Source organism: Podarcis pityusensis (assembly GCF_964106645.2).
Source record: "Podarcis pityusensis genome assembly, chromosome: 2".
Classification (NCBI taxonomy): Eukaryota; Metazoa; Chordata; class Lepidosauria; order Squamata; family Lacertidae; genus Podarcis; species Podarcis pityusensis.
Window position 1 is genome coordinate 61,462,829 of NC_138029.1, and position 14,929 is coordinate 61,477,757.

The 14,929-nt window shown below is 41.9% G+C and overlaps 1 protein-coding gene across 7 annotated transcripts in view; it reads right to left on the bottom strand.

The window, feature by feature from the left end:
- Positions 1 to 14,680, bottom strand: part of FAM13B (family with sequence similarity 13 member B) — a 56,663-nt gene extending 41,983 nt beyond the window's left edge. The window contains exons 1-2 of one of the 7 annotated variants that reach the window (XM_080996272.1): positions 14,317 to 14,679; positions 12,464 to 12,551 (exon numbers count right to left, since the gene is read on the bottom strand). The gene's annotated coding sequence lies outside the window, so the exon portion shown is untranslated. Of the gene's footprint in view, positions 1 to 1,503; positions 1,522 to 12,463; positions 12,552 to 14,316 lie in introns of those variants that run through there. The other 6 variants (XM_080996275.1, XM_080996274.1, XM_080996271.1 and 3 more) reach the window with 6 other exon arrangements.
- Positions 14,681 to 14,929: the final 249 nt, after the last annotated feature.

Below are 14,929 nucleotides of genomic sequence, written 5' to 3' on the forward strand. Positions count from 1 at the left end.
TGGGGCAGGGGGAGAAGAAGAGTCTATGGCAGAGCTACCACCATTTCCCATGGCCTGCGTCGCTCAATGCAACAAGGGCAAAAGGTGGAGAGCAGGTGTCTCATTCCGTAATTTCTTTCTCCCCTCCCATTGACCACAAATTTAATTATTTCATTCCATCATGAATCACCTCCTGAGATATAATTTGAAGCAATTTAAAAATAAAAATACCAACAAAAACAATTATAACAATTTCATACATAAACAATTGAAAGACTTAACTATACCACCTTCAGGATTCGGGTATTTTTAGGGTGTATCAGAGGAACAAGGGAGGCTGAGGTTCTGTGGATTCACAGTCTGTGTCTGACAAGTCCAGTCTCCCCACCCCTGACAGAGCACAAGTGCTTTCCACCAAACAGGGATCACACAACTGGCCTTCCTCACCGCTGACAGAGTAACAATTCAGCTGCATCCAATGGCCCCAAGACACCCTCCTAGAGAGCATACAGGTTGCTTCAATATTTTATTTTTAAATGCCTTGGAACAAAGTTTTAAAAATGTGAATACTAGATCATATTATGTGTTTGACTATCAGAAATTAGGTGATTTAATAGTCTGATCAAACCTCCAGACAGACTGATCTGCAAGCACAATTCTCACAAAATTTCCATTCAGTCCACCCCAATTTCACTCCAAGGTAAATAATGTAGACATGCTGCTGCTGTGGCATTGTAACAAATGCATAAGTTCTTGTACTCATGCAGACAATGACCTGTTTCAAATGCAGTACTAAACCATGGTTTAGCGATGGACCAGCTTGCACAAGTCTGAGGCTCACATACTCTCCTGTCCTTTGAGCATGCAAGGAGGAAACTGAAAGTCTGTTTTAGAACTAACTCCAGTTCTAGTATTTCAAGTTCATGCAACTGTAGTTTGTTCTTAATACATTTAGTTAACAAATTGGGATATCAAATCCATAAATAACCCATCTAAGATATGGAAACTGTCCTCATGAAGATGGTTAAAAATGATGTCTTAAATTTTGTTTAAATTTCAACTATAGGAAGTATGCAACTATTGTAAAACAAAATATACATTTTAAATGCTATAATTATTTAAAACCCTACATGTTAAACCCTTATGTTATTTTAAACTCCAACTTAATCTACATTAAAAGCAGCTAAGATTTTCAGAAAAAACAAGTCAAATTACACCACAAGATAAAATCAGAAATGCATCCATGAATATTTTTTTAATTATTTTTAAAAATTGGAGTCAGCATAAAAACCTGTTAATATTAATCTTGCTCAAATAAAACAGTATTGGCAAGATGGTGCAAAGTCAAAAGAAGAAGCCACACAAACCTCCCATGCAAGTTCACTCCACAACTGGGCCACACAAAAACCACAGACATCAATATACATACATCCATAAACACCATGCCATTTAGGGCTTCACAGATAATAACCAGAACCTCAAATTGTGCTTCAAAATATTCTAAAGCAGACACCATATACTCACACATATGTATTCCCATAAGCAACCTAGCTGGAGTATTTAGGACCACCTGAGGCTTAGAGAGATTCTTCAAAAGCAGCCCTATGTAGAGAGTGCTGCAGAAATACAATTTCAATGTAGCTGAGCTGTGCGTCATCAAGACAAATGGGGAAGGGCCATAGTTCAGTGAAAGAGCATCTTCATTGCATGTAGAAGGTGCCAAGATCAATCCCTGGCATTTCCAGTTAAGGCTGGGAATGTCCCGTTTTAAACCATGGTGAACCTTTGCCAGTTAGTGTAAGCAACACTGAGCAGGACAGACCAATATTCCTATGATCTGACTAGAAATGAGTCAAATGGAAAGCTATTTTAACGTCACCTTTTTCATGGGGATTTACAATTAAATGACACTGGTCATGAGACCTACTTAATAGCCTACAGATAATGTAGTTACAAAGTTTTAAGTACAATGTTTGTTACTAACAACTATCTTTAATCTGATAGTAACATTTACAAGCATGAAACCACTTCTTAGATTATCAAGGTTCCTAGAATTACTAGACTTTTATATGTCTTACATTAAACAATGTACAGTTATCATATATACAAAATCCTTTTTAAAAAGCCACTTACTGAGTTTCTTCTTTGAGTCTAGTATAAGCCAAAAATTAATCCAAAGTGGAACTATATATCCCTCTTGTAACGGAAGGACCTGCTAGGAGATCAGGGCAATGACTACCCACCCTGAGGTGGACTGAGGTTACTTAAGAGATAATGATTTGCCCAAGGCCACTCAGGGTTGAAAACATATCAAAGAGCAAAACTGTGCCCATTATACCACAATGGTTCCTGCTAAAGTTACGTAAGGGAAAAAATAAATTAGCTGTAATCTTGGAAACAGTTGTGGAATGGAGAACATGTTCTCTGATACAGACAGCAAGATCTCTAGTACTTGTGAGGAGGCAGTTCCCACCTGCTCCAGCTGTCCATGATGGAACTCACTTAACTTGTTCTAATATTTGTTAATTATCCCTACTGACTTATATAACGGTAAAGGGTAAAAGGACCCCTGACCATTAGGTCCAGTCGTGACTGACTCTCGGGTTGCAGCGCTCATCTTGTTTTATTGGCCGAGGGAGCCGGCTTACAGCTTCCAGGTCATGTGGCCAGCATGACTAAGCCGCTTCTGCCAAACCAGAGCAGCGCATGGAAACGCCGTTTACCTTCCCACCGGAGCGGTATCTATTTATCTACTTGCACTTTGACATGCTTTCGAATTGCTAGGCTGGCAGGAGCAGGGACCGAGCAACGGGAGCTCACCCCGTCACGGGGATTCGAACCACCGACCTTCTGATCAGCAAGTCCTAGGCTCTGTGATTTAACCCACAACGCCACCCGTGTCCCACTGACTTATATAGAACAAGGTAAATAGACTGCAATCCTATACCATACTGAACTCAATGAGACTCACTTCTGAGTAGTCATGTATAGGACTGTACCATAAATTACCCCCATTATCGGGGGAATTAATCTCCATCAGCATTTTGGTAAATCAAACAGGAGTATAAAAAAATTACTATTGCTGTGATATGAATTCCAACTCAAACCCCATCCCTCAAAGAACATTTTCACATACTGTATTTTTCGCTCTATAACACGCACCTGACCATAACACGCACATAGTTTTTAGAGGAGGAAAACAAGAAAAAAATATTCTAAACAAAACAGTGGATGTATGTTTTTTGTGGTTCATGCTGTGGCCACAGACATGTGATCTGACGGTGAGTTTGGGGTGACCCAGTGCAAAAATCCTGAGGATCCATGTGGATCCGTGCTTTGTAACCACGTTTTAAGTGGGGAGGGAGGGAAAAGCACTCAAGGGACAAGGAGCACGCGTGGGGGGTGTGTGGAGAAGGATGCTGCTAATAATGCAGGAGAGGCTCCTCTCCGGCTTTGCTCCTTTAAAACAAGCAGGCTCTGCTTCTCTCCCTCCTCCCCAGCAAGGAAACCACGATAGTAACCACTCTGAGACAAATCAAGAAAAATTACGACCAACACTCTCCCCCAACAAGCGCAGTGAGGTCAAAACACACACACACACACACACACACACACACACAGAGAGAGAACTGGCCCTAAAGGCACAGGGCGCTGGAAGTTGCAGGGGCGCTGGGGGAGTGAACGGGAAGCAAGAGAAGGAGAAGGAGCCCACACAGACACACACACAGCGTGTCAATTCTAAAGTCACAGGGGCGCAGGGAGAGTGAAGGGGAAGCAGCAGGATGAGAACGATAGCTCAAGCACACAAACACACACACAGCCCCTACAGTGGCTAATCCAAAATCGGACAGCAAAAAACTGCAGGCAGGGACAGAGAGCAGGGGTTGTTTTAAAGCAGCCAACTCCCGCTCTGCTTCTCTCCCTCCTCCCCGGCTCCGCTAGCTGACAGGAGCCGCTTACACCCGCTTTGCTGTTTCAAAGCGAGCCACGGACTGCTCACGACTGCAGCAGATTCCCCCGCCATCTGTAGGCATTCGCTCCATAACATGCACAGACATTTCCCCTTACTTTCTAGGAGGAAAAAACTGCGTGTTATGGAGCGAAATTTACGGTAGTTCTATAACTATGCTCTAAATAATTCTGTATAGTAAAAAATATAATACAGACCATATGATGTGTTGGATCCAGACCTGTGGTTCTGCAAACACAAGGATTCTCCCATTTGCAAAAGCAAGGCAGATCGATCAGAGGTTTCTGCTCCACAAACTGGATGTTCTTACAGGCAAAAGGCAATTTTCACCTAATCTCCCTCTCACTTGCAGACCACGTGCCATGCTGTTCCAAAGGGACTTCTAACTCACCAGAGGAGATTTTCAGGGGTACTGCATCTGGAGAAATCTGCAAAAATTGTTTCTCTCATTCCCACCTCATTTCCAGTCACTGAACTCCTCTCCATGGACACCGCCCCCCCCCCCATCTACTGCAAGCTGAGGTTAGATCCACCAATCAGATTCAATATATAATTCAAAACTGTTAACAATCAGATTTGGTATAATGCAGGACAAAGGATCTCTATAAACTAACAATTTCATCAGTATTTTTATCAGACATGTTATTGGCCCTCAGAGGGGTATACATGCAGTTTTAGAGATGCTAAAACTTTTGTAAGATTTTTGAATAGTGCAACAGACTGTTCTTCATGTGGCCTCTTAGGAGTAAAAGGGCTGGGCTATGCAAATAGCAACTGGCTCATTTTCAAGTGGCACTAGCTGAATTATCTCAAACCAAATAGCTACACTGAAATCTTCAAAACAGTTGGGGGGTACACACATGTAGAAAATGCTTCCTGTCACAGGTATCAGACCTTCAAGTAGAATGAGTGTGTATGTTGTGAGCGCAGCTTAACAAAGTACCATCTGCTAGAATCAATAGTTCAGAGGGGCAAAACAAAGTATTGGAAAATCAGTTCACCCAAAAGCTGACAATCACACATTAATCAGCTATGCTATTCCTCCTCTAACCCTACTTCTGTCACCTACCTCAAACCTTCTACTATTTACCAAACTAACATTTTGGTCTGGTGGGTAGCTGGCCATTAAGTGAACATGTCAAGACACAACGAGGGAAATGCCATAGTCTAGTGGTAGAGCATCTGCTTTGTGTGCAGAAAATTCAAGCCTCAGCATCTTCAGGTAGGGCAGGAGAAGACCCCTGTCTGAAGCGCTGGAAAGCCACTTACAGTGACTTACAGTGTAAACCATGAGTTTACACCAAAACCAAAACTGGGTTTTAAAAGCAGATCAGATCCTTAATTTTGCCACACATACCCCCATGGTCCAACCTTGACAGGTGAGCAAGAACAACCACCAATTACATGATGTCATAATTATGGCTAGTGATTGACACCTGTCAAAGTTCAAAAGAGGCCATTATAATTAATCAGCTGATCAGCAATTAAAGCAACTTTCTTTGAAGACATGCTTTCAGTGCCAATCATCTGACTGGGACTGGGAATGCACCTTTAGAGAAGCTTGCTGTAACTTCTGATCAGTTAACTGGTGGATACAAAGAGCTCATTTGATGCTTCTGCAGAGGGCAGAATGCTCATATAAACAGAACATTTCCCCCTCTGCAGAGAAAGTGGTTTGGATTCAAAGTGCTTCCTCCAACGCTCTTGGCAGTTACAGTTGATCTTAGCTGATTGACAGTCGTACACGGCTTTCCCCAAACCACAACAATCACCTTATCATAAGTGCTTGCAGAGAGTCCTGCACTTTGCTTAGAAGCCCTGACAATCAACTAATTTTATCTGTCCTATACCTGGTGTTATATATGAAGTCAGGTGCAGGGCAAGTGGGCAATAATTAGTAGCACAGTGTCACAAATTGTAAGGCACAGGAATTTGTAAGGTCCTACTTAAATTGCCATGTGTAGGTCAAGTGGGCATAGCTTGACCAAAATTGCCTGGCAGGCCAAGTGGAGAGTGGCTTCCCAACCCCTGGTGTAGTCAATATTGAACTATATGTGCTGACCTGGTATAAGGAAGCTTTCTATGTTCCTTTTCAGGGTTCCCTCCCTCCTTCCTTAATTGGGATGGCTTGGGCTTCAAAACATGCATAGGAAAAGGGACATGGCATAACCACGGAGCCTTCACAAGGAATATATTGAGCTATCTACCAACTAAGTAATGTGGATATTCTTTTTCCCACTGCATGAAAAATATTGCTCTGCTCCTGATCACTGTTGCAGGAAAGTTCTGGCACACAGTCACCAAAACAAACATGGAATTTAGGGCTCCTGCAAGTACATAGTAGGAAAAACAGAAATCCATATTTTTTGTAATCCATTCAACGTAGTACAAGCAGACTTCCACTCACACAACAGAACTTCCATTTCCTCGGCTTTCCCCATATGCCACCAAAATCTGCACTGCAGAGCGCCCAATCCTTTGGAGTCTATATTGAGAGCACACAAAGGGAGCTGGTGGGCACAGGCTAGGAAGAGAAAGTTACATTGCACAAACTTAAGTTTATTACACAAGTTGAACTACAGCTTTGGATACAGCCCATCATAGCTTGAATGGAATCATGGACAAACAAAAGTTATTTCAGTTATTTATATTCTACCTTTCAGGATACAAACCTTCTGACGCAACTTATAAGAATCATTAATCTACTTTTAAAATTTATCTTTCCCCAAACACGATATTTGGGTCATTAGGGGCAAATTAAGAGCAAATAATTCCATCTAGAAACAAAACCTAACATTATCGTATTAACAAAAAAAGGCCCAGTAACTACATTGTACCTCAATCATAACAGCTAATAGGCGATTGGTAATTCTGTGTGACAGTTAATTGTATGCACAAACACAGTTGCAGGAGTCACGAATTTAATAAAGCGTGCATAATGTTTCAAAATAAAATCAGTAAACTTATGCAACATTATATCCTGAAAACAGAACAGTTTAACATTTAACAATTATTAAAGAGTGCTAGTTTTTAGAGGGATCTTTCATTGTTCCGCCACTACAAAAAAAGCAAATTTTAAGTTAATTCAAGTCGCTCATTCTCATTAGCTCCATAATCACAATTCATCACATAAAACTTTGCCATCACATGTCATGAATGCATATTCCATCATGATTCGGAGTGGGGGGGGGGCGGGTGTATTCAAAAAATCTGTATACTTATTCTAAGTAGGAAAATTTACAGCACTCTTCTGTGCAAGTTTACTTGGAAGAGATCACACTGTGTTCAATGAGATGTGCTCTTTAGCAAGTGCATTTAAGAGCAGCCAAACTACTGGAAGTCAGTTCAGATACATGTCAATGAAAATGCTAGTACAAGATTCAAAGAAGCCAGCAATTAAGCAAACTGATAATCATTGTAGCCAGCAAACATGTTTCCTACTTACATTTGGAAGATCTACCTGCATAAGGAAGATACTATACAAAACTGGGAAAAGACAGTGAAAACCTAGAAACAATAATCTACAGCTTCAATATTTAATCTGCCTTACTTATATCGTCATTTTATTAATTATCCAGAGTCCAATACAGTTTTAAAAATGTGGACTGTGTAGTATTTATATTTGAAAGGCTAAAGAGTATGTCAAAAGGAATAGATTATAAGATCATAACCAAAGTATTTCAACTCTCATTCCTTCCAAAGCCTTATTTCTAAATATACATACATTAGTAATTCCTCAATGTTTAATCATGTTTTCAAAATAATAGCCAAGATATTTCTTATATTAAAGAGCTCCCCCTACAGGCAACATGGCCCATATATGGAACCTTGCAGCATCAGCCTATGCCTGCATCACTTCTGTAGAAGCACTTTGTAACAGAAACGTAAGGTTGCAATGCTTTGTCATTCTTTGTAAGCCTGTTGCACTTCCAGAAAAATGTAAAAGCACTTGTTCAGAATTCAAGTCACACACATTCATTGAAAGGAGTAATCAACAGATTACTGAAGAAACTGCTAAAGTCGAGTAAACTGTTAAAAAAGAAATCTATTAAAAGCCTAATTTCCCACTCAAATTTACATTACACCAAAAAGCAGCATTAACAGAACCGTATTTTGCAAAATAAGTAAGGAGTGCTTGATGGAAAAAAATAAGGGCTTTTCAGTGAAATACAACATATAAATAAATAAATAAATAAATAGGAGCACAGCGTAACCTAAATTGGGCAAACGAGTTTGTAAGGTTCTACTTAAATTCGTAATTAATTGCTGAACATTTTAACATTGAAGTATTCCAGATGGTTTTATTTCACAGAATGTACATTTTGGGATCTTGATTTCTGACAAGACCAAAGACTTATGCACTAGCTAATGAACAAGCAAGCAATAAATGAGTTAATTTTGCTTTCAAACAAGCTTATTTAACAACATATCAAAGAATAGGGATAATCCCAAAGTTTATCAACTTTATTACAAATAGCTCAACAACATGTACTACAGTTGGGAACTATGATTCTGTTTTGCCCAGGGTTCACTGAACTAGTACCCAGAATGAGACCAAATATATCACAAAGAGGCATACATGAGTATGGAACTAGATTCACTCACAGTGAGACCTCCCCCACCCGGAACAGCCCCTAAACCTGTTCTAGGGGTTCCTCCAATCCTCCAAAGCAGATTTAGGGAATGCAGGGGACACGCACGGGGTGGGGGCTGAGGTCTTACTGTGAGAGCAAACCTAGTTCCCCACGCACAGCAACTTAGTTGAATCCTACAAAGTAGAACTTATTTCTAGGGAGCACAGAAATTCAGCTGGAAAGGAGAGAAACTGTTCAGAGTCCTGGTATACATGTAAAAAAAACTGAATGAGAAAAAATTGTTAAAAGCTTTAGTTTTTCGTACTTCCCATAAAAATACAACAAGATTTTCTACCACAATTTTCTACCTTGTAACTTAGAAGGTACGCTTCCCTATAGAAGTGGAAGAGAACCCTAGAGAGCCAGTTACAGTGTACACCAGGGGTTGTCAACCTGGTCCCTACCGCCCACTAGTGGGCATTTCAGGATTCTAGGTGGGCGGTTGGGGGTTCTACAGGACAAGTTGAATCCCCCTTCCATCAAGCACTGGTGGGCGGTAAAGAAATTTTACCATCAAGAAAGATGCATTAGTGGGTGGTAGGTACAAAAAGGTTGACTACCCCTAGTGTACACCAACCATACTGAGGCTAGATGGAGCAATGGTCTAAGTATAAGGCTGCTTCCTATATTCCCTATGTAGAATTGTTCGTGAATGACAGTAGCTAAGGTTATTTGTCAGACCCAACCTCTAGTGGAGTTACAAGTTAAATTATTATTAGGCTCCACCACTCATAAATATATCTCTTCTTGCACCAGATGCCCATGATTGCTGCTTCCCTTCTGTTTCCACAAGGCAACTTGTGGAAGCTTCCTATCCAGCTTCAAGATCATTACAGACTTCACTGTACAAGAGTGGCAGGGAAAAGCAACCCCCAAATCGGCTGCATTTTCTCATTATGCACTGTGCATTTCTCTTATTCTCTACCCAAAGGGTGATGGTGAAAGTATTCAGATGTGTGTCATAATACCTCAGAATCACTTCATCAAATTACTGCAGAGCTGTAGCAATAAATACGAAGCTTTAAAGTCACATCATATGTATTACCATCATATCACTTCAGTAGTGTGCTATGTAATACATATCCACTGTGATTTCTTATCAATGAACATATAGACAAAATAGGAATTCTGCAGGATATACAGACAGACATTTCCTCCTCTTAATTACTAGTACTTATCACTATATGATAAGGATTTGCAGTCTTGGGAACTCAAATGAAAGAGTGGACTAACCAAAAACAGAAAGAAAGTTAGGAAGAAAGAGGAACAGGACCAAGCCGTTAGAAAACCAACATGCATGTAAAAAATTAATAATGGTAGAATCTCCAAAGAAATGAGAGGCCAAATGAAATTTCAAGCAACCCAAATGCAACAATGTCACAAAAACCAGACTAGAGGAGATCATAACTGAAAACGATCCCTTCTAAAAGTGAAGATGACAAAGAATACATTCATGCTACATTACTTAAGATCAGAAAAGGAAGCAGATGAATGTCTTGGATTTCATTTGTTGGTTTAAAAGAAAGAAAATAAAGAGCCAATATTGATGGACAGTTGAAGAATAGTGTGGATAACCCGGTGGAAAAGAGGACTGCACGTTGAACAGTTGTGTAGAAGAGGAAAGTTCAGTCAGTGTAGCTCATATGCAAACAATGCCGGTTGAAATTCCCTCTTCCACACAACTATTCAAGGTACAAGAGGGCTTTTCTACTCTTCCACCTGGGCAGCCTAGCACAACTGCAATGAACTACTAGAACAAGCAAAAAATTAAGTACCGGTAATTCAAAGGGAAAATAGACGTTATTACAAAGCTGAAATTCCTAACCAGACTTGCATCATCTCTGGTTTAAGATCGTTTGAGAAAACAGCACATTAAGTACACTGGAATGTCACTAATGTGTAAAATAATATTATGAAAGTCTAACATTTATATTTCATAGAATTATTAGGTCTTTAGGCCATCATTATAGAATCAGAATTGTAAATTGGAAGTGATGCAGAGGGTCATCATTGTTCTACCAGTGTATGATGGTCATAAAATATATTACAGTGGACGCTCGGGTTGAGAACGTGATCCGTGCGGGAAGCATGTTCGCAACCCACAGCGTTTGCAACCCACAGTGGCACGTCTGTGCACACGTGGGTTGCGATTTGACGCTTCTGCACATGCGCCAAAACCCAGAAGTAACCCGTTCCAGTACTTCCGGGTTCGGCGTGGTACGCAACCCGAAGCATCTGTAACCCGAGGTATGACTGTACTTTAGATACCACAGGACTTCAAAGTATATTTCAATATTAAATATAGACAATGTGGTTGGTGCTGTGGTCTAAATCACTGAGCCTTTTGGGCTTGCCGATCGGAAGGTCAGCAATTCAAATCCGCATAACAGGGTGAGCTCCTGTTGCTCTGTTCCAGCTTCTGCCAACCTAGCAGTTTGAAAGCACACCAGTGCAAGTAGATAAATACTGCTGCGGCTGGAAGGTAAATAGTGTTTCCTATGCACTCCGACTTCCGTCACGGTGTTCCATTGTGCCAGAAGCGGTTCTTTTCATGCTGGCCATGTGACCTGGAAAGCTGACTGTGGACAAAGTCAGTCTGAAGCGAAATGAGCGCCACACTCCATAATTGCCTGTGACTGGACTTAAGCATCCAGGGGTTCTTTACCTTTACCATAGATAACTGGATATCAAACATATATGTATCAAATAATACTGTATTGCACTATGTGTGATAAAGCTTACTAGCTTATTAAGGTTTATCATTACTGTTGAATTTATTCAGGGTTTTGAAAAATACGGTACTGAGATGAATTCTCACCATTATGCAGGTTTAAATCAAAGTGCATATGAAATAAACAAGATGGAAACTTTTCTGCTTTTCAATAATGTTTTGCTGAAGACATGCCCAGTCTGAAGCACATGCTTCAAATTAGAGGCCATTAACACAAGCATCCATGTAACAGCAAGCCATGGGTAATGTAGAGAAAATATTAAATCTTTTGGCCTTTACTGCCTTTCTTGCACCTCAAATTACAATTTCATGCTGTTATTGTTCCCAGTAGCTTCTATATTACTTGAAAGAAGTATGCTTGTATTAAATTCTGATTTCATTTTTAAATAAGGGGCTATAATCAACAAAGTCACTGCACAAAGGGAATAAATTTTGTTCATGCAACTGAACTCTCCCATGTGCCCCACCACCACCTGTAAGCCCACCCTGGGAGCTCCCCCATCTCACTAGAGCATATTTGTGGGTCGGGGTACAGAAGCATGTGGGTAAAGGAGAGAGAGAGAAAGTTACTGGATTCAATCCTAGATTATTTTTAATGAGACAATATTGAAACACCCCTTTTTATAAACAAAAATTATTATTCACCCCACCCAGAAACAAGTATTTTCTCATTAACTATTAATAAAATACTGTGATGTGGTGGTTAGAGTTTAGCTTAAATGAGGAGAACCTTGTAAGACACCTTGAGCTCCCTGCAGGAAAGGTGGGGTATAAATGCAAAAAATAAAAATGTCAATCTCAGAATCAATTTCCTGTGCATCTAAGCACTCTGGGTAGAATTTTGGGTACATAATTATAGCAGACACAACTGCTGCAGGTTTATAGTTTTATGCTGGTGGTTCATGTAGGAAACACTTCAAGTGCAGATTCATTCACTCATACATCTTTAAATATGCATCTGGGAACATGCTTGATGTAACTACATGACAAAGTCAGACCAAATGCAGGTGTTCCAGAGAATCTACCACAGTTGATGTCAGCAGCCTTTTTTTTCTTAATCTATTTTTAGGTCTAGAACTGATAAAAGTTGGGTGAGGTGTCTGAAGCTGCTGCCACCACCATCTTCTACACTACCCCCAAATGCCCTACCTTACTGATCTTCAACTGGTGGGTCAGGACCCACTACCAGGTCATAGCTTCTCTAAGGTGAGTCACAGCAGCAGCAGCAGGAGCAGCACTATACAAATATACGGTTAAATAAATTAAGAAATGGGTTCCCACATGCGTGTTTGGGTTTAATTATTGTTAGCTTTATTAAATGTATTACCCATCTGGCAGCAGGTCCCAGGCTGGGTTAGAACAATTTAAATTTAAAATGTGTCCCATCTAAAAAACTTGAATACAACCACCCTATCCCTAAAGTACACTACATCAGGGTTCAGATGCATTTTGTGGAAATGAAGGTGGTGGCAACTGCTTCAGCCAAGTTGCCTAGCACTTCTCTACTCAAAGGTGGACCAAGGGCCTATCAAGGCATTGCATTGCACCCGTTCCCACTACTGACCACCATCCATCTCTCTGAACCAAGCTTGCTATGGGTATCCAAACTTTACACATTTGCAGTCTATTTTAACTGGGTATGAAGGATAAACTGAAAACTCCAAATATGCTTTCCTTGGTGGTAGAGAAAAGCACAAACAGGTGGAATATTTACACCCGATATATCAGATGGACATATTTTGCCCACAGAAGGGATTAAAGTACTTTTAAGCTTCCCAACCTAAGGTAACAACAATTTGTCTGCCAAAGAAATAATTCTGCATCGGGATGCATCCTAGGGGATAAAGTTTAAGCACTGTGCTAGCCAGCCTGCTGAGTCTCACTATCCTTTCATTCAACCTGTCAATGCACTCTAGAACATACCCAATAGTTCTTTGCAGATAAAAAGGTAAGTAAAGGTGGAAAAACTAATATACCCTTATTGGTCTCATTAGGAAATTCCAGATATGCCCTTGTGAAGTTTGAGGTTCCATGAGAGCTTAACTAAGTTATCTTTGGATTTGTGCATTGGGAAGTTTTCCAGAAGGTCAGATTGACAAGTGACTCAGGGGCTGGGACACCTTCAACTTGTAGCACATTTCTTCCACTGAATCACACAGGGCTATTTTGTTCTAGTGAACCTTTCTGTGCTGCACCTGCTCTCTGTTTATGACACCTGATCTGAATCACACAGCTTCATCTACACAGCCTGATAAGCAGCACATGGGGGCTTGACGAAATGGAAGCTTTGATCCTTTGAATCCTAGCATTTTACTTCCAGGAGGGAAGTAGCCTCTGTCTTATTTCTGGGGTTGGAGATCTCGGGGAACACATTCAAACGATGCTTAGGATTAGGAACATCACATTCCAAAAGCTGGTGGCTAATTTATTCACGTTACTGACGTCTCCAAATTGCTTTCTGTACCCATTGAGTGTGCAGAGACACACCGTTACCCGAGTCCACTGTAACCAAATAGCCAATCGCCCTTTTTTAAAGAGATGCACCGCCATCCGTACATGCAGTTACGCTTTGACCAAGTTATCACGATTTCATTGCGGGAGAATCATAACTCCCGCTTCCTCAACAGTCTAACCCTCAAGGACGATCGCCTCACCCCATCCAAAAAAGGAGGTGCATAACCCCCAACTCCTGCTCTTCTGACCCCGAACCATTTCCTGCCCTCGCCAAGGCCGGTCACGTTCAGACCCACAAGACAACCTACCTGCAGATTTACCCTCCCAAACCCATCGCCTTTTTCCAGCATCGAGAGGTCTCCCCCCCCCCCATCCCACCCCCTCCAATCCAAACGAGACCTCCTCCTTCGCCTGCAGTCCTCCCCCACCCCCAGCAACAAATGCAGTTCCCATCCCCCCAAAAATAAAAACAAAAACCTTCCCGTCTCCCCCCCTTCACCACCGCCAGCCACTGCCCTGACGCGCATGCGCGATAGCGGCTCCCTCACCGTTGCCGGGTGACTCTCCCCTCGGCCCTCAGTTTCAGCAGCAGCAGGTTCCTCCGACTCTTTCCGTTCGAGGGCCCGGCTTGGCTGGGCCTGGCTCGGCTCCACAGACCTGGCTCTCCGGCGGCGGCGGCAGCCGAGGGTGACGAGCGTGAAGCTGCCGTCCCGGTCCCGGCCCCGCCCCTCGAGGCCACACAAATACAGAAGATCTGGCGCGCGGCAGAGGCAGCCTCAGTCTCCGTAGCTGAAGCTTCTCCACTGACGGACTCTTCAACTGTAATGAGCAGAAAGCGGCAGACCAGGAAAGGAAGTGACGCGCGCCTGATTGACAGGGAGCGGCGCGCGGGCATCGCCCCTCCGCTTATTTCCTACCACTGCTCCCCCCCCCCGCAACCCATCGGCAGGAAGTGACGTAATATAACGAGGGAGGCGCTCATAAAGGAGCTCGCAGGGAGAGGCAGAGGGAGGTAGATGGAAGCCGCGGATAGGGAGGTGAAAGAGGGGTGTATAAGCCCTGTGGTTGGCTTTCCCTCACCCGACCCGCTGTCAAATGTTTCCTTTCGGCCTGGCAGGCGGAAATCCAACCACTGTAGCTTTCCGCGAGGTGATGGAGGAA